This window comes from Leucopleurus acutus, assembly GCF_964270905.1.
Source record: "Leucopleurus acutus genome assembly, chromosome: 1".
In the NCBI taxonomy this organism is placed as follows: Eukaryota; Metazoa; Chordata; class Mammalia; order Artiodactyla; family Delphinidae; genus Leucopleurus; species Leucopleurus acutus.
Window position 1 is genome coordinate 69,075,569 of NC_139142.1, and position 19,323 is coordinate 69,094,891.

General features: G+C 36.7%; 1 pseudogene across 1 annotated transcript; it reads right to left on the minus strand.

Moving 5' to 3' along the window:
• Positions 1-17,359: 17,359 nt before the first annotated feature.
• LOC309969373 (adiponectin receptor protein 1-like) lies at positions 17,360-18,497 on the minus strand (annotated as a pseudogene). Its single transcript has one exon. The product of its transcript is annotated as an adiponectin receptor protein 1-like (transcript).
• Between the last annotated feature and the right edge of the window lie 826 nt (positions 18,498-19,323).

A 19,323-nucleotide genomic window follows, 5' to 3' on the forward strand; every position in this document is an offset into this window, starting at 1 on the left:
CAGTGAGTTTATGCATGATCCCTTCAAGAGTGCAGTCTTGGTTTCCCATAGCCCTCTAGCTGTCCCAGACACAAGCCCCATTGGTTTTCAAAGCCAGACATTATGGGGGCTTGTCTTCCCAGTGCAGATCCCCTGAACTTGGGAGCCTGATGTGGGGCTTGGACCCCTCACTCCTCAGAGAAGACTTCTGCAGTTTGATATCCCTTCTGACTGTGAGTCACTACACTGAGGTATGGGTTCTGAGTAGCCTGCATCTCTGCCTCTCTTACCCATCTCAATGTGGCCTTTTATTTATATTTTTAGTTGTAGAAAATCTATTCTGCTAGGCTTCAGTTTGTTCTCAAAGATAGTTCTATATGTAGTTGTAGTTTTGGCATGTCCATGGGAGGTGACCTCAGGATCTTCCTACTCTGCCATCTTGATCTGGACATTTTATGATTTATTTTAAATACCTCTGTCTCCCTAAGCCTGCCCTTCCTTCCTTCCTCCCTTTGTTCCTTCCTTCTTTCTCTGTCTCCATTTTTCTTCTTTTACATTCTCTTTCTTCTCTTCCCAAGAATCAGGCCTTAGTCCCTTTATTCTCTGTGTGTAAGTTGACAAAGCTTTTTGAATATTCTCCCTCTTCATATAGTATAAATTGTTTCCCAGAGACTTCTAAATCTCTCAAGTAAAGAGATCATGGAAGTCAAGCTCAACTGGTTCAACAGATATGCTGTGGCAGGTTCTGTAATATAAAAAGAGCTCAAAAAGTAACTGTTGAATGAATGAATAAAATATGGAATATCAGCTAAGTGCAGTCTGAAATCACTGTAAAGAATTATTTTGGTGCATATTTTATTTCTTCTACAGTTCTTAGAAACTAGGGTGGCTTTCATTCAACTTTGTACCTTCTAAGGCTCCTCACTTAGTATTTTACATGTAATGGCTTAAACAATTTTTTTAAGTAATGGATAATGTTTCTTTTACATTTGCACTAAAAATGCATAGCTGTGAGATGTATCACAGAGTAAAATATGGCTGATAACTGGTATGTAGTCCAAAGTTCACATTTGGGTAACTTTATTACTGCTTGTATATTATAGTTTAATTTTTGCTAAATGGTTATCTTTATTCTTAAGGGATAGGTATCTTTTGTAGCCTTCTAATTTAAAAATTTCTATTTTAACTAACTGTTGGCATTTGGCATTTTGCAAAATGGTTTTTTGTTTATATGATTCCTATCATAATGAATGATTTTTTTTAAACAAGTGAAAAAAAATTAGATACTTTCACAAAAGTTAATGTAATACAAAGCAACAGTCACAAACAATAACAAAAAATGTTATCGATATTTTAAAAGAAAATAAATGTATTTATCCAGGGTCTTTATGCTAAGTATTATTTATACTCTGTTTGTTATGATTATTTATATGCTAAAAAGACATATTTAAAAATTTCTGTTCTTGTAGCAGTAGATCATTATTTTACATACGATTTCATCTAATAATACATGAATGCTATTAAGGTGGGTGAGCTGTAGGAACAGCAATAAAGATGACCTAGAAGAAAGTGTTCACTTAGTGACAGGAGAAGCTGAAAGAGTTTCAAGATTTGTAGAAAGAATAAGACCCAGAAATTTGCTGAGGGCGGGAAAACTTGAGGTGAGACAGGTGTGACAATATTAGCACAATTCTTTATAATCATGACTTGAATGGTATGTTGTTGTTACTTGACAACTGGAATGCATTTGTCTTGTGTATCTAAACAGAATATTCATGTTAATTTTGAAATCAAGGGTTTTAAAATTATAAGGAATATTTCCCTTGAGGATTACATACTTTCCAAGGAGATATGAATGAAAAATTAATGAATATGTGATGTGCAATTCCTTAGTTCAGTGAATGGTATTCTATATTACTCAGGCCAGGAGAAGCTGTTTTTTTTTTTTTTTTTTTTTTTTATCCTGAACATCAAATCCATCAACAAAGCCTTTGGATTTTACTTCCTCAATATCTTATAAATCTTCCAACTTCTTTCACCAAAATCACTGTAGTCTATATTACCGTCATTTTCATCTGAACTACTGAAATAGCCATTAAACTCATTTTCTTACATACCTTTTCCCTCTCCTCCAATCAGTTTTTTTTGCAGTGCAGTTACTGAACTTTTCAAATGGCAAACCTTGTAACATTATATTCTTGTAAAAAATCTGTCAGTGGCTTCCACTGGTCTCAGAATAAAGACAAAATTATTTCACATGTCCTACAAAGGTCGACAGGGTTTGGTCTCTTTATCCAGTATTATCTAGCTGCTGATAGCTCAAAAATCTATAAATACAGCTCTGATTTGTCCCATAAACTTCCAGACACATATCTAAGTGCCTAAATGTCTAAAACTGATTATCTCTCTTCTCCCCAGATTTTGTAGAGTTTGGTAATATATTGATATTTCTTTCACAGTGTTCACGCATTTTGTTTAGCCTGTCACTTTTTATGGCATAAAATATCTTATAATATTTTCTTATTGTTTTGATAAATCTTATCTCTATCTACGATAAGGATAAAACCTATCTTATCTCTAGGTTTGATAAAACATGAAAATCATTCTTACAAATGACTTTTGCACACCTTTCAGGAATGTAAATGGTTGAAAATCAGTTATCCTATGCAATAATCCCATTACAGAAATAATAATCCCATTGCAAAATATTATCAGTGATTACCTGAAGATAGTTACAAGTAATTTTCATTTTTATCTCTTTGCACATCTATATTTTCTGAATTTACTACAATAAACATGTTTTGTTTCTTTAAAAACAATGATGACTATTTTTAAAAGGTCAATGTTTAAATTGAATTAAGAGTATTGGCAATAGAATTAAATATTAATGAAAACTTTTTGGAGGTAGCCATCATAAAATCTGTATAAAATATGGAAAAACAGGGCTTCCCTGGTGGTGCAGTGGTTGAGAGTCTGCCTGCCGATGCAGGGGACACGGGTTCGTGCCCCGGTCTGGGAAGATCCCACATGCCGCGGAAAGGCTGGGCCCGTGAGCCATGGCTGCTGAGCCTGGGAGTGGCCACAACAGTGAGAGGCCCGCGTACCGCAAAAAAAAAAAAAAAGAAAAAACATAAAGGCACTGGAAAGCATCTAAAATTAGATAGAATCTGGAGGAGGTTTTACTCTTGAAAAACTAGCTGCACAGGGTGAAATTTGAGAGTTTGTAGCTATTTTTCCTGTATGTTCTCCTCAACCGCTGTTTATAGCAGCAGAAAACTACTGGCTTATCGGTGGAGATGACAAAAACAAAACAAACCAGACAAAACCAGCTTAGGGCTGAAAGATTTCTGGAAATTTAAGAGGGAAATCTGTGAGAGAACTACAGAATGCAAAAGACCCAAAACTGAGAATAAATTGCCTAAATCTCTGACAGCTAACTTATGTGTCTTCAGGGAAGAACCTAGTAGGACTATCCCAAAACAGATAGAGATCAGGGAGGAAATTAGCCTTGAAAGATAGTACTGCACTGGATGAGATTTGTGAGTTTGCTGCTATTTTAACTGAATATATTTCCAGAACTATGCACAGCTTGGAGGTAGACAGCTGAAGCCTTACGGGCTTGAGGCATCAGAAGACAGAACTTGAAGCTGGAAGAGCGGTTAAAACTTAAGGGGAGAATCCCCCAAAGCAATGTGATCCTAGAGGGGGTAAGCCCCCAAATCTGTGTATATACTCTGCTCAAATACTTGGCTGCCTGCTGCGCTGTGCAGATGCAGGGGACACTCTCAGGGTTCCAGGTTAAGAAATGTAGCATTGGGAAGTTGTAAAAATTAAGCAGAGATTTGTAAAATGCAGGGTAGACAGAGTTTGCACTTTGAGTCTGGAGTAGGTAATTGCCTATTATAAAAGCAGCAACAAAACACAGTAGAAAAAAAAACAATGGCAAAAACAATAATGAAAAACAATCTTCAGAAGAACCCAACAGATTATAATATCTACATTGTCTGTGTTTTAAACTAAAAAATCACTAGGCTTTCCAAGAAACAGGAAAAGATGACCTACACGTAGTGGGAAAAAAGTAATCAATAGAAATTGACTTTGAGTGGGTCCAGAAGTTGTATTTAGCAGATAACAAATTCAAAACTGTTACTATAAATGTGCTCAAAAATTAAAACGCACATATGATTAAATAATAAAGAAAATTGGTCATCTGAGTGAAGAATTAGGGAAAAATCAACAGAGAAACTGAAACAATTAAAAGAAGATATTCTAGAGCTGAAAATTACAATAACTAAAAGGAAAAATTGACATACAGGCTCAACAATATTTGAGGGTGGGAGAAAAAATAGTAAACTTGAAATTAGATCAATAAAAATTAACAAAAAATAGGAAAGTTTATTTTTAAAAAAACTGAGCAGAGACTTAGCTGTGGGACAATATCCAGTAGTGCAATATATATGCAATTTATGTTTCAGGATGGGAGGAGGGAGAGAAAAGTCAATGATCAAGAAAAATCTTGAACGCAGACAGAAAAGAATAACAAATTACATGCGGGGGAATAGCAGTACAATTGATGATTGACTTCTCATCAGAAACAAGAGTCTAGAAAACATTGGAATGACATGTTCAAATTATTGAAATTGTCCGCCAAGAATTATATATCCAGTGAACCTAGCATACCTGCTCTAAAATTTCCAAAGGAAGTTCTTTAGGCTGAAGGGAAAGGACACAGATGGTAACTTAGATCTACAAGAAGAAATAAAGTACACAGGAAATGATACATACGTTGATAAATATAAAACAATAATCTTTTTCTATCTTAAATTCTTTAAAACACACGTGGTGGCTCAGAGCAAAAGTTAAGACACTGAACTATTGGGTTTATAATATATATAGATGTGATATATATGGTAACAGTAACACAGGGGATGGAGCTATCTATAGGTGTATGGTTGCAAGTTTCTAGTATTTTATGTTAAATAATTGAACATAAACTCTAAGAAGATTGTGATACATTAAAGATGGATTTGTAATTTTTGGCAAAGACTAAAATGAAATAAGGAGATAGAGCTAAGAAGCCAAAAGAGGAATTAAAATGGAATACTAAAAATAAGTTCGAGTAACAAAAAACAAAGCAGGAAAGGAGGAAAAAAGATGAAAAAATAGATGACGAATAGAAAATATATGGCAAAGTGGCAGAACTAAATACAATCATATCAATAATAGCTTCAGGTAAAATGGGCAAAACACTCCAGTCAACAGAGAGTTTTAAAGAGGCAGTAAAAATCAAGAACCAGAAGCAGCTTTATGCTGTCTACAAGAGATACAGTTAGACACAAAGACACAAATATAAGAGGTAGGAAAAATATATACTATGCAAACAGTAAGACTAGGAAAGCTGGAGTGGCTATGTTGATGTAAGAAAAATACTTCATGACAAGAAGGGTTACAAGAGACAAAGAGGGACATTTCCTAATGATAACTGGGTTAATACACTAAGGAATTATAATAGTTTATAAATGTAAATGTACCTAATAACAGCTTTAAAACACATGAAGCAAAAACTGACAGTCTTAATGGATAAAGAGAAAAATAGACATTACTGGTGATTTTAACATATCTCAGGTATCAAAAGAACAATTTCACAGCAAAGAATTAGTAAGGTTATAAATTATTTGACTGATTCTTTGAAGCACCATAGTGTTGTATAGTTTTAGGTTTTTAATTTGGTCTATCACCCAGTTTGGGTAACTTTATTTTGGTATTGAATGTGAGATATGAAGAGAAATTCAATCTTCTGCATATGCTGAAAATACATTTAAAAGAAAACCATTTCTACATTGAATTGCCTTTGTATCTTTATGTAAATTAACTATATATGTGTGGATATATTACTGGACTTTTTTTTTTTTTTTTTTTTTTTTGCGGTACATGGGCCTCTCACTGTTGTGGCCTCTCCCATTGCGGAGACGCGCAGGCTCAGCAGCCATGGCTCACGGGCCCAGTGGCTCCACAGCATGTGGGATCTTCCCGGACCAGGGCACAAACCCGTGTCCCCTGCATCGGCAGGCGGACTCTCAACCACTGCGCCACCAGGGAAGCCTTATTACTGGACTTTTTATTGCACTTCCTTGATGTATAGTCATATAGTCTTTGTTTTCTGAAAACCACATACCACATGCCTACTACATGGTAAGTATGGAAATCTGGTTGTGTAAGTTGTACAGATTTTTCTTTTTCAGAATTGTTTTGGCTATTCTAGTTCCTTTGCCTGGACATACAGATTTCAGAAAAAAATTGTCAAGTTCTAACAAAAAAAATAAATACATAAAAACTGTTGCAGTTTTGATTGGAATTACATTGTACATGAGTTTGGGAAGAAAGGACATCTTAACAATATTGAGTATTTCAATACAGGAGTATGATATATATTGCTCTGTTAATTTAGGTCTTATTTAATTTTTTAATTAGAATTTTATACATAAAGATCTTACATGTATTTTGTAAAATTTATACCTGTGGTATAAGGTATTTGGTGCCATTGTAAATTATAATTTATTTTATTTTATTTTATTGGGGTATAGTTGTTTTACAATGTTGTGTTAGTTTCTACTGTACAGCAAAGTGGAGTTCCCTGTGCTATACAGCAGGTTCTCAGTAGTTATCTATTTTATACATACTAGTGTATATATGTTAATTCCAATCTCCCAACTCATCCCATCCCTCCATCCCCCCTTGGTGTCCATATGTTTGTCCTCTATGTCTGTGTCTCTATTTCTGCCTTGCAAACAGGTTCATCTGTACCATTTTTCTAGATTCCACATATATGTGTTAATATATGATATTTGTTTTTCTCTTTCTGACTTACTTCACTCTGTATGACAGTCTCTAGGTCCATCCACATCTCTACAAATGACCCAGTTTCTTTCTTTTTTATGGCTGATATATGTACCACATATTCTTTATCCATTCGTGTCGATGGGCATTTAGGTTGATTCCATGTCCTGGCTATTGTAAATAGTGCTGCAATGAATATTGTGGTACATGACTCTTTTTGAATTATGGTTTTCTCAGGGTGTATGCCCAATAGTGGGATTGCTGGGTCATATGGTAATTCTATTTTTAGTTTTTTAAGGAACTTCCATACTGTTTTCCATAGTGGCTGTGTCAATTTACATTCCCACCAACAGTGCAAGAGGGTTTCCTTTTCTCCACACCCTCTCCAGCATTTATTGTTTGTGGATTTTTTGTTGATGGCCATTCTGACTGGTGTGAGGTGATACCTCATTGTGGTTTTGATTTGCATTTCTCTAATAATTAGTGATGTTGAGCATCTTTTCATGTGCCTCTTGGCCATCTGTATGTCTTGTTTGGAGAAATGACTATTTAGGTCTTCCGCCCATTTTTTAATCGGGTTGTTTGATATTTTGATATTGAGCTGATTGTATATTTTGGAGAACAATTCTTTGTCTGTTGATTTGTTTGCAAATATTTTCTCCCATTCTGAGGCTTGTCTTTCCGTTTTGTTTAGGGTTTTCTTTGCTGTGCAAAAGCTTTTAAGATTCATTACGTCCCATTTGTTTATTTTTGTTTTTGTTTTCATTACTCTAGGAGGTGGATCAAAAAAGATCTTGCTGTGATTTATGTTAAAGAGTGTTATTCCTGTGTTTTCCTCTAAGAGTTTTACAGTGTCTGGGCTTACATTTAGCTCTGTCATCCATTTGGAGTTTATTTTTGTGTACAGTGTTAGGAAGTGTTCAAATTTCATTCTTTTACATGTAGCTGTACGGTTTTCCCAGCACCATTTATTGAAGAGACTGTCTTTTCTCTGTTGTATATTCTTGCCTCCTTTGTCATAGATTAGTTGACCATAGGTGTGTGGGTTTATCTCTGGGCTTACTATCCTGTTCCATTGATCTATATTTCTGTTTTTGTGCCAGTATCATACTGTCTTGATTACTGTAGCTTTGTAGTATAGTCTGAAATCAGGGAGCCTGATTCCTCCAGCTCTGTTTTTCTTTCTCAAGATTGCTTTGTATATTCTGGGTCTGTTGTGTCTCCATACAAATTTTAAGATTTTTTGTTTTAGTTCTGTGAAAAATGCCATTGGTAATTTGGTTGGGATTGCATTGAATCTATAGATTGCATTGGGTAGTACAGTCATTTTCACAATATTGATTCTTCCAATCCAATGGTATATCTCTTCATTGGTTTGTGTCATCTTTGATTTCTTTCATCAGTGTTTCATAATTTTCTGAGTACAGGTCTTTTGCCTCCTTAGGTAGGTTTATTCCTAGGCATTTTATTCTTTTTGTTGCTATGGTAAATGGGATTATTTCCTTAATTTCTCTTTCTGATCTTTCATTGTTAGTGTATAGAAATGCAAGAGATTTCTGTGCATTAATTTTGTATCCTGAAAATTTATCAAATTCATTGATTAGCTTTAGTAGTTTTCTGGTGGCATCTTTAGGATTTTCTATGTATAGAATCATGTCACCTGCAAAGTGATGATTTTACTTCTTTTCCAATTCGGATTCCTTTTATTCCTTTTTCTTCTCTGATTGCCATGGCTAAGCCTTCCAAAACTATGTTAAATAACAGTGCCAAGAGTGGACATCCTTGTCTTGTTCCTGATCTTAGAGGAAATGCTTTCAGTTTTTCACCATTGAGAATGATGTTTGCTGTAGGTTTGTCATATATGGCCTTTATTATGTTGAGGTAGGTTCCCTCTATGCCTACTTTCTAGAGAGTTTTTAATCCTAAATGGGTGTTGAATTTTGTCAAAACTTTTTCTGCATCTATTGAGATGATCGTATGGTTTTTATTCCTTAATTTGTTAATGTGATGTATCACATTGTTTGATTTGCTTATATTGAAGAATCCTTGCATCCCTGGGATAAATCCCACTTGATCAAGGTGTATGATCCTTTTAATGTGTTGTTGGATTCTGTTTGCTAGTATTTTGTTCAGGATTTTTATATCTATGTTCATCAGCGATATTGGTCTATAATTTTCTTTCTTTGTGATAGCTTTTTCTGCTTTTGTTATCAGGGTGATGCTGGCTTTGTAGACTGAATTTGGGAGTGTTTTTCCCTCTGCAATTTTTGGGAAGAGTTTGAGAAGGATCAATGTTAGCTCTTCTCTAAATGTTTGATAGAATTCACCTGTGAAGCCCTCTGGTCCTGGACTTTTGTTTGTTGGAAAAGTTTTAATCACAGTTTCAATTTCATTACTTGTGATTGGTCCGTTCATATTTTCTATTTCTTCCTGGTTCAGTCTTGGAATGTTATACTTTTCTAAGAATTTGTCCATTTCTTCCATGTTGTCCATTTTATTGGTATATAGTTGCTTGCAGTACTCTTTTATGATACTTTGTTTTTCCACGGTTTGTTATTGTAGGTCTTTTCCTTCTCTTGTGTTTCCTGCCTAGAGAAGTTCCTTTAGTATTTGTTGTAAAGCTGGTTTGGTGGTACTGAATTCTCTTAGCTTTTGCGTGTCTGTAAAGGTTTTAATTTCTCCATCGAATCTTAATGAGATCCTTGCTGGGTAGAGTAATCTTGGTTGTTAAGTTTTTCCCTTCCATCACTTTAAATATATTCTGCCACTCCCTTCTGGCTTGCAGAGTTTCTGCTGAAAGATCAGCTGTTAACCTTATGGGGATTCCCTTGTATTTTATTTGTTGTTTTTCCCTGGCTGCTTTTAATATGTTTTCTTTGTATTTAATTTTTGATAGTTTGATTAATATGTGTCTTGGTGTGTTTCTCCTTGGATTTATCCTGTATGGGACTCTCTGTGCTTCCTGGACTTGATTGACTATTTCCTTTACCATATTAGGGAATTTTTCAACTATAATCTCTTCAAATATTTTCTCAGTCCGTTTCTTTTACTCTTCTTCTTCTGGGACCCCTCTAATTCGAATGTTGGTGCATTTAATGTTGTCCCAGAGGTCTCTGAGACTGTCCTCAGTTCTTTTCATTGTTTTTCTTTATCCTGCTCTGTGGCAGTTATTTCCACTATTTTATCTTACAGGTCACTTATCCATTCTTCTGCCTCAGTTATTCTGCTGATATTCTTGATTCCTTCTAGAGAATTTTTAATTTCATTTATTGTGTTGTTTACCATTTTTTTTTTGTTCTTTAGTTCTTCTAGGTCCTTGTTAAACATTTCCTGTATTTTCTCCATTCTATTTCCAAGATTTTGGATTATCTTTACTATCTTTACTCTGAATTCTTTTTCAGGTAGACTGCCTATTTCCTCTTTATTTGTTTGGTCTTGTGGGTTTTTACCTTGCTCCTTCATCTGCAGCATATTTCTCTGTCTTCTCATTTTGTTGAACTTACTGTGTTTGTGAACTCCTTTCCTCAGGCTGCAGGGTCATAGTTTCTCTTAATTCTGGTGTCTGCCCCCAGTGGGTGAGGTTGGTCCAGTGGCCTGTGTATGCTTCCTGGTAGGGGGTACTGGTGTCTGGGGCTGGATCTTGTCCCTCCGCTGGGCAGGGCCACATCCAGTGGTGTGGTTTGGAGTGTCTGTGAGCTTAGTATGACTTTAGGCAGCCTGTCTGCTAATGGGTGGGGTTGTGTTCCTGTCTTGCTAGTTGTTTGGCTTGAGGTGTCCAGCACTGGAGCTTCATAAATTATAATTTTTATTTCAATTTCCAATTGTTCATTGCTGCTATATAGGAGAATATTGGTATTTTCAGATTGTCCTTGTGTTTTGCAATCTTGATAAACTTGCTTTTTAGCGCTAGTTGCTTTTAAGATTCTTTTGGAATTTCCCGGGTAGATGGTCTTGTTTTCTGAGACTAGGGACAGTTTTCTTGCTTTCTTTCTAATCTGTGTTTTTTCTTTTTGTCTTACTTTATTGCACTGAGTAGGACAACCAATGAGATGTTGGCCTGGAGTGGTGAGAGCAGAAATCCCTGCCTTGTTCCCAATCATAAAAAAAAGAAGCATTCAGTCTTTTACCATTAAGTATATTTTTAGCTGTAGTTTTTTTTGTAGGTGCCCTTTATCAACTTGATGATGTTCCCTTCTATTACTAGTCTGCTGAGAGTTTTATCATGAAGGGGTGTTGAATTTGTCAAAGGCCTTGTCTGTGTCTATTGAGGTAATTATAGGGTTTTTCTTCTTTCTGTTGATATGGTGAATTACAGTCAATCCTCATTATTTGTAGATTCTGTATTTGTGAATTTGCCTGCTTGTTAAAATTTATCTCTAACCCCCAAATCAACATTTGTGGTGCTTTTGCAGCATTTGCAGACATGCACAGAGCAGCAAAAAATTTGAACAACCTAGTGTGCATGGTCCCAGCGAAGGTCAAACAAGGTGATGCTTTACCTTCTTGTTTCAGCTCTCATACTGTAAACAAGCATCATTTTCATGGTCTATTTATCACCACCTTCTTCACTTTTTTGTGCTCTTTATTGATAATTTTACTGTTTAAAATGGCTCCCAAGCATACTGCTGAAGTGCTATCCAGTGTTCCTAAGTGTTATGATGTACAGAAAGAAAATACATGTATGAGATAAGCTTTATTCAAGCATGAGTTACAGTGCTTTTGGCTGTGAAGTCGGTGTTAATGGATCAACAATATACTAAATAAGGTGTCTTGAAACAGAAATGCACATAAAACAAGGTTATATATTGATCTATTGATGAAAATTCACCAATGAAACCATTTGGGCCTGCAGATTGCTTTACTGGAGAGTTTTTAGGTATAAATTCAATCTCTTTAGTAAATGTAGAAACAGTTTATCTATTTCTTCTTCAGTGAGCACTGGGAGTTTGAGTCTTTCAATGAATTTTACTATTTCATCTAAGTAGGTGAATTTATGGGTGTAGAGTTGTTTATACTACTTTCTTATTAACCTGTCATGATATTGTCTCTTTGCTTTCTGACATTTGTAATTTGCTTATTTTCTCCTTTTTCTTGGTTTGTCTGATGAGAAGCTTATCAATTTTATTGACTTTTTTCCCAAGGAACACACATTTGGTTTTATTTATTTTCCCTCTCTTTTTTTTTCTATTCTCAATTTCATTGATTTCTGCTTTTATTTTTATTTTCTTCCTTTTACTTGCTTGGGATTTAGTTTTGTTTTATTCTTGGGTTTCTTAAAGTAGAAATTTTAGAATATTGACTTAAGATATTTTCTCTTATATAATACAGGCATTTAATGTATAAATTTCACTGCAAGCACTGCTTTTGCTTCCTGAATCTCCCAAAGTTTAATGTTATGCTTTCATTTTCATTCAATTAAAAATATTTTTAACTTCCCTGTTGTATCCCCTTTGGTTCTCATGACCCATTAGAAATATATTAATTTCCAAATATTTGGGGTATTTTCCAGATAACTTTTTATTATTGATTTCTAATTTTAATCCATCATTATTAGAGATCACACTTTATATGAATCAATTGTTAAATTTTGTTAAGGTTTGATTTTTGACCTAGAATATGGTCTGTCTCTGAAAGTATTTATGTGTTTGAAAAGAGTTTATATTCTGCTTTTATTTAGTGGAGTGTTTATAAATGGCAAATAAGTTGTGTGGATTAAAAACATTATTCATATTTTCTATGTAGTTACTGAATTTCTGTCTACTTGTTCTATTAATTACTGAGAGAGGGGTATTGAAGTCTCCAACTGTAACTTTGGATTCTTCTATTTCTCCTTTCAATTTTATCAGTTGTGCCTCATATTGTGAAGCTCTGTGGTTAGGTCCATAAATCTTTAGGATTATTACTTCATTTTGGATATGACTTTATGATATATAAATATGACCACTCTTTTATTTTGATTAGTGTTTGCAAGATATATCTTTATCCATACTTTTACTTTAATGTACTTTGATGTGGTTGGATTAAAATCCATCATCCTTTTAATATTTTCTGTTGGTTTCATTGGATATTTGATTCTTTTTCCCTCTTCTGACTTCTTTTGGATTAAGTATTTTTTATGATTCCATTTTTACTCTGTTATTTGCTTGTTATTCATATGTCTTTTACATTTTTCCCAGAGGTTGCTTTAGAATTTACAATATATGTCTTTAATTTATCTGAATCTATCTTCAAGTAATATTAAACCACTTCATATGTAATATACAGATCACAAAAGGGGATACTCTACATTTCTTCATTTCCTCCACAATGCTATTATTGCAGAAACTTATGCTTGTACATATGCTACAGATGTACAATACAAGGCTCCTATTGTTTTTTTTGGGGGGGTTAGTAATTTATCTTTTAGAACAATTGAAAATAGGAAAAAAATGAATTTTATATTTACCTTCATTTATGACATTTCTTTATTTGTGTTCTTTATTTCTTGAATGTAGATACAGTTTTCTCACTGGTATCATATTTCTGGCTGGAATATTTCCTTTAACTTTTGTTACAATACAAATCAGCTGGCAATGAATTCTCTAAAGCTTTCTTTCCCTGATAACGTCTTTAATTCCCTTTTATTTTTGAAAAATATGTTCAGAATATAGAATTCTTAGTTAACGGCTTTTTTCTATCATTACATTAAAGATATCACTGTACTGTTTTCTGGCTTGCATTGTTTATGATGAGAAGTTTACTGTAATTCTCATCTTTGTTCCTCTATAAGTTATGTGCCTTTATTTATTATTTTAAAAACATTTTTTATTTTATATTGGAGTATAGTTGATTAACAATGTGTGTTTCAGGTGTACATCAAACTGATTCAGTTATACATGTACATGTATCTATTCTTTTTCAAATTCTTTTCCCATTTAGGTTATTACAGAGTATTGAGCAGGAGTTCCCTGTGCTATGCGGTAGGTCCTTGTTCATCATCTATTTTAAATATAGCAGTGTGTACCTATCAATCCCAAACTCACAATCTATCCCTCCCTCCCAGTCTTTCCCCTGGTAACCACAAGTTGGTTCTCTAAATCTGTGAGTCTGTTTCTGTTTTGTAAATAAGTTCATTTGTATCATTTTTTGTAGATTCTGCATATAAGCAATATCATATAATATTTGTCTGTGTATGTGCCTTTAGTCTTTGGCTTTTTTCAAGGTATTTTCTTTTTCTTCCCTTTTGAGTAGTTTGAATTTGAAAAATCTAAGTGTGCATGTGTTTTATATTTATCCTGCCTAGTGTTCACTGAGACTCTTGCATCTGTGTTTTGGAAAATCTCCAGCCATTATCTCTTCGAATATTTACTTTTCCTAGTTTCCCTTCCATCTACTTTTAAGATTTTAATGACATAGATGCTAGGCTATTGATATTGTCTCATAGCTCTGTATGCACTCCTCTGTTTTTGTTTTGTTTTTTTCCTTTCCTGGTCTTTCCTGTTTGTGGCTCAGTCTTTGTTATTTCTCTTGATCTGTTTTCAAGTTCACTGATTGTTTTCTTTGCTATATCAAGTCTACTGATGAATTTGTCAAAAGCATTCTTCATTTGTTTCCATGTTTTTCATTTCAGTCGTGTGCATTTAAATCTTTCTTTTAGTTTCCTTTTTCTGCTGAAATTTCTTACCAGATCATGAACATTCTCTACTTTTTGCACTGAAGCCTTTTACGAACTTATCATAGTTATTTAAATTTTTCTGTGTTATAGTTCTCATATTTAGGAAGTCTTGTTTTGTTGATTGTTTTGTCTCTTGAAAGTGATTTTTTTGCTTCCTCTTATGCATTTAATTTTTTGTTGAAAGCTGACATCTTGTATAGGAAAACAGAGATGGAGGGGAATAGATTTTTATGCCTAAAAATGAGTGCACTTTTTTTTTTGGCTAGGCCCTGGTGCAAAGGGTGGAGTCAGTCAGGAATTGTAGTGTGTTTGGCTTATTTTGTTGCTATGATTAGCCTCTGTACAACACAGATTTCAAATTCCTCTCTCAGTTCCTTGTGTTTAGGATGGGGGCTGATTTGCCACAAGATTTTTCTCAATATTTGCTTTTTTCTCAGCTTTAGGTCTTCCCTTCGAACTTGTACATCAGATAGAGACTTTCTTTACCCTTTTGCCCCTTTCCAGGCAGAAGACTGCTGTTTCTCAATGCTTGCTAGTCTGGTGGTGGAGGCAGGAAGAGAAAGACATTCTTCATTGTTCTGGTTCAGCATCAATCTTAGGCAATGTGTCCCTGAATTCTGGTTGGGGGGCAGGAAGGCTTTCTCACTGATCCTCCCCTCTTTCCCCCAGTTGTAGTTTCCAGCCCAGAATTAATTTTTATTCACCCTCAGGGGTAGAGGGATTGTCCCTTTTTCTTCCTTCAGATACACCAGTACTATAAAGAGAACATCTCCACTAACCCTATAGGACAATAGGATTTGCTGCCCTTTACCCAGCAGTTTAAGGCTTTTGTTCCATAAGGAAGATAAGGGAGAAGAATCTGGGCAGAGCATCATGCCTTTGGTGCAGTACTTTGGCATGTTTTAAATTTTTGTATCTGTTCTCTTTCACTCAGCAGGATGTTTGAAATACTTTCACATTGTTTTGGGTATAGTTTGTTCATTATTATTGCTGAAGAGAATACAGTTTATCAGTGATCATTATACTGCTATTTATTTATTGATTCTATTGGATAGATTTTGTTAGATATTTGGGATGTTTCCAGTTTGGGTCTATTATGAATAAACCTGCTATATATTCTTGTACATGAGTTTTGGTGAACATATATATCATATTTCTGTTGAGTATATTTATATCTGTGAGGTACATTGCTGAATCATAATGCTATGCCTATAACTGGGGGCTTTAGGAGGCCGTGCCTAACAATTTTCAGAGTCCTTATGCTGATATACACTCCTACTTGCAATGTAAGCAAGTTTCAGTTTCTCCAAATCTTTTCCAGCCCTTGGAATTTTCTCTCCTTTTCATTTAGCCATTCTGGAGAATATTAAATTGTTTTAACTTTCCTCATAACTCATGAAATTGGCCAACTTTTCACATGTTGGCTATTTGGTTAGCCTCTTTTCTGAATTGCCTAATCAATTGTTTTATTCATATTTCCACAACTGGTATTTTGTTTGTATTTCTATGACTGGTACAGAATACAAAGATCAGATGTGGACTATATATGTACGTCAACTGACTTAGGATTCTACAGTGTAGTGGATGGGGTATCTTTTCAGTAAATGTGAGTGGTAGGATTATGGATGACTTTATTTTAATTCTTTTATCTTTTTATTTGTTTCTAAATGTTCTACAATGAACATATATAACTTTAATCAGCAAAAAGGTTTGAAAACTAAAAATTAAGTCTTGTCATGATGTAAACATTTTTTGTTGATATATATTGATATGGACACTAATTTTGATCCATGAATTGACTCAGTCAGCAACATGTTAAAATCTGGCTAGAGGCTTGGAATTTTTTAAATGACAAGAGGAGGAATTACATATCTTTTATTCAGTATTCTTTCTACAGTGTTTGTGATAGCATGAATACATGAATGAATGGGTAAATAATGACCTAGAGAAATCCCTTTTGTGTTTTTTTTTCTTTGAATGCCAAGTGTCTTCTGTACTCTTTTATTATCATCATAGTCTATGCATCAAGATACATAGCAATGATAGCAGGTTTCTTTTTAAAGCTTAGTATTAAATATCTTTCCCCACTTTAATTTTACATTACTCTGCCAAGAAAAAAATTAAAACTCAAGTTATTTGAAGCCTGGACATACTTCCATGATTAGCCAGGCCCTGTAAAAGTTGGTGGCTTTGTTCTTCGTGCTGTGTGAGCAGGTCCAGGCCCTAGAAAGATGGGACGAGGCTATAATTGTTTTTCAAAAGTGTGCTACAAAAACGGATGGCCTGGGCTTCCCTGGTGGCGCAGTGGTTGGGAGTCCGCCTGCCGATGCAGGGGACACGGGTTCGTGCCCCGGTCCGGGAGGATCCCGCATGCCGCGGAGCAGCTGGGCCCGTGGGCCATGGCCGCTGAGCCTGCGCGTCCGCAGCACGCAGCGGGAGAGGCCACAGCAGTGAGAGGCCTGCGTACCGCAAAAAAAAAACCAACAAAAAACGGATGGCCTGTTATAAGCCAGGTTATAAAGTCAAGACCGGGGTGAGGGAGGGAGAGTTTCTTCCAGAAACAGAATTGCTGAAGAGTCCCAGTCCATCGTTTTCCCCAGGATGGTTGGAGGAGGGGTAGAATCTCATCATGAGCTTCAAAGCTATGTCTCTGTGAGGGGACAGTAGTTGCCTTATGAGGGGGGCGCGGCTGCCCATCCCCAGTGTTCTCGGCGAGGGAATGGAGAGTTTATTGCCCAGTGAGTGTGAAGTGGGCTGAAGCTCGGTTGGTACTGAATTCTCTAAGAGGTTTCTTCTAGAGACAGACAACTTAGACTCTTCCTCTCACTTCAGCAAAGAAATTCTTTTAAAACCACTTGGCAAGCTCCTCCTGTGCCCCTGCAGGGCGGCTCAGAGGAGGGAGTCGTCAGTAAAGCCCCTTTCCAGGCAATATCGGAACTCCTGAAGGTTGGAGACCCCGTAGAAATGGATGAAGGCGGCTGCCACCTCCAGGACGTGGAAGATCTGATGAGGCTGGAACCATATGTCGAATTTTCCAGGCAAGAAGCGCTCAGGAACCCACGTGGCATAAAGGCCAGCTCCGGTGATGTACGTCACAGCCATGAGGAAGAACCAGCCCTTCTGGCCCGCCGTGGTGGCCTTGACGAAGCCCTCCGCGATTGTAAAGTGCACGGTGGGCACGGCGCCGCTCAAGCCAAGCCCCAGGAACAGCCCTGCTCTTGTCTGCTGGTGCTGAGGAGAGGCAAACTTGTCCCACTAGGCCACAGTGATGGCAGAGATGCCCAGGACACAGACGCTGGAGAGGTAGCTGAGCCGTGGCTGTGGGAGCAGTAGAAGGAGTAACAGAGCCAGGGGACAAAGCTCCCTGTAATCAGCAGGGCAATCCCTGAATAAGCCAGTTGGGAAAAGGGCTGGAAAATAATCCAGTTTGTCACTGCTCTGAGTGACAACAGACGGTGTGAAAGAGCCAGGAGAAGCTGAGGCAGAGCCCCGCGCCCAGGAAGAACATCGCGAACACCACCTTCTCCTGAAGGGGGGCCATGAAGTACATGTTTGGTCTGAGCATGGTCAGGATTCCCAGAAAGTGAAACGGCACAAAACCAAGCAGGTGGGTCCAGAAGTTGCCCGTCTCCATGTGGATGCGGAAGATGCTCTTGAAGCAGGCCCAGAAGGAGGGCATGGGCGGCCTGTGGCCGTGCAGCAGGTAGTCGTTGTCCTTCAGCCAGTCGGGGAGCACTTCATGCGGGATGACCCTCCAGCGCCCCTCCTAGACCTTATGCACAAACTCCTCCATCTTCTCCATGCCACGGTGGGCTTGCAGGGGAAGTGTCAGCACCCAGCCCTCCTCCTCTTCCTGAGGCACTGGGTGTGCCTGCTTTTCTTCAGCTTTGCGTGGGCTGGTGATGCCCCGCTGGCCTTGCTCCTCTAGCAGGGGGCCCAGCTCAGCCAGCTCCGCTGTGTCAGCCTCCCTATTCCTGGCAGGAGCCCCATTGCCCTGGGCCACCACAGGTCCTTTGTGAGAAGACATCTGGCTGGTACCTCAATGCCCTGCGGCTTCAGCTTGGGGAAAGGGTGGGTTCTCTCGGCCCCAGGGGGCAGAGAGTTCCCTGTGATGGAAGACAGGCGGTGGGGGGGTGGGGGGGGCGAGCTCTGCTGGGGGCTGCAGACCCCGCGCTACATCCCATGGTGCTGGAGGCAGCCTGCGGCCGAGCCCGGATCCAAGAAATCCCCTTTTGTGATGAATAATCTCGATATTTACTACTCATAAGTACTATTACAATTTTTATTTTTAATGTACTGCTAAATCATTGGCTTCAAAACTATGTTAGCTTACTTGTAAAGGCTAAATATATGGGTTATGTAATTTTTGAGGCCATTAACCGAAATGTTAGTTGTCTTCTTGGAAAGAAATTATATTCTCAGTGAGTCTTTCCAAATGTTATATTAAATAGTGTAACATTTTGAATAGAGAAGAGATTGATTTTTAATTTCTGATGGCTGATTGTTTTTATTATCTTTGTTCACCTCACTATATTCCTATTAAAGGTATGTTTTTGCCTTGTTTGGAATATAATTTACTAGGATTCATGTTAAATATTATGTAGAGTTTAAAAATAGCAAACTTTGAATGTCAATTTTACAGAATATGAAACTCCTTTACAACATTGTTATGAAGGATAGGACGTACCTTTATAAGCCTAATACAAATATTATGCAATTTTTAAGCAACATGTTGATATATCATAGGGGATGTTTACTGTAATGTTCTCCCCAAAGTCAATTTAAAAAAACACTCAGGTTTTATATTAGAATATGAAAGGCCATGAGAAAAGTAGCTGGATTCGTTACTTATG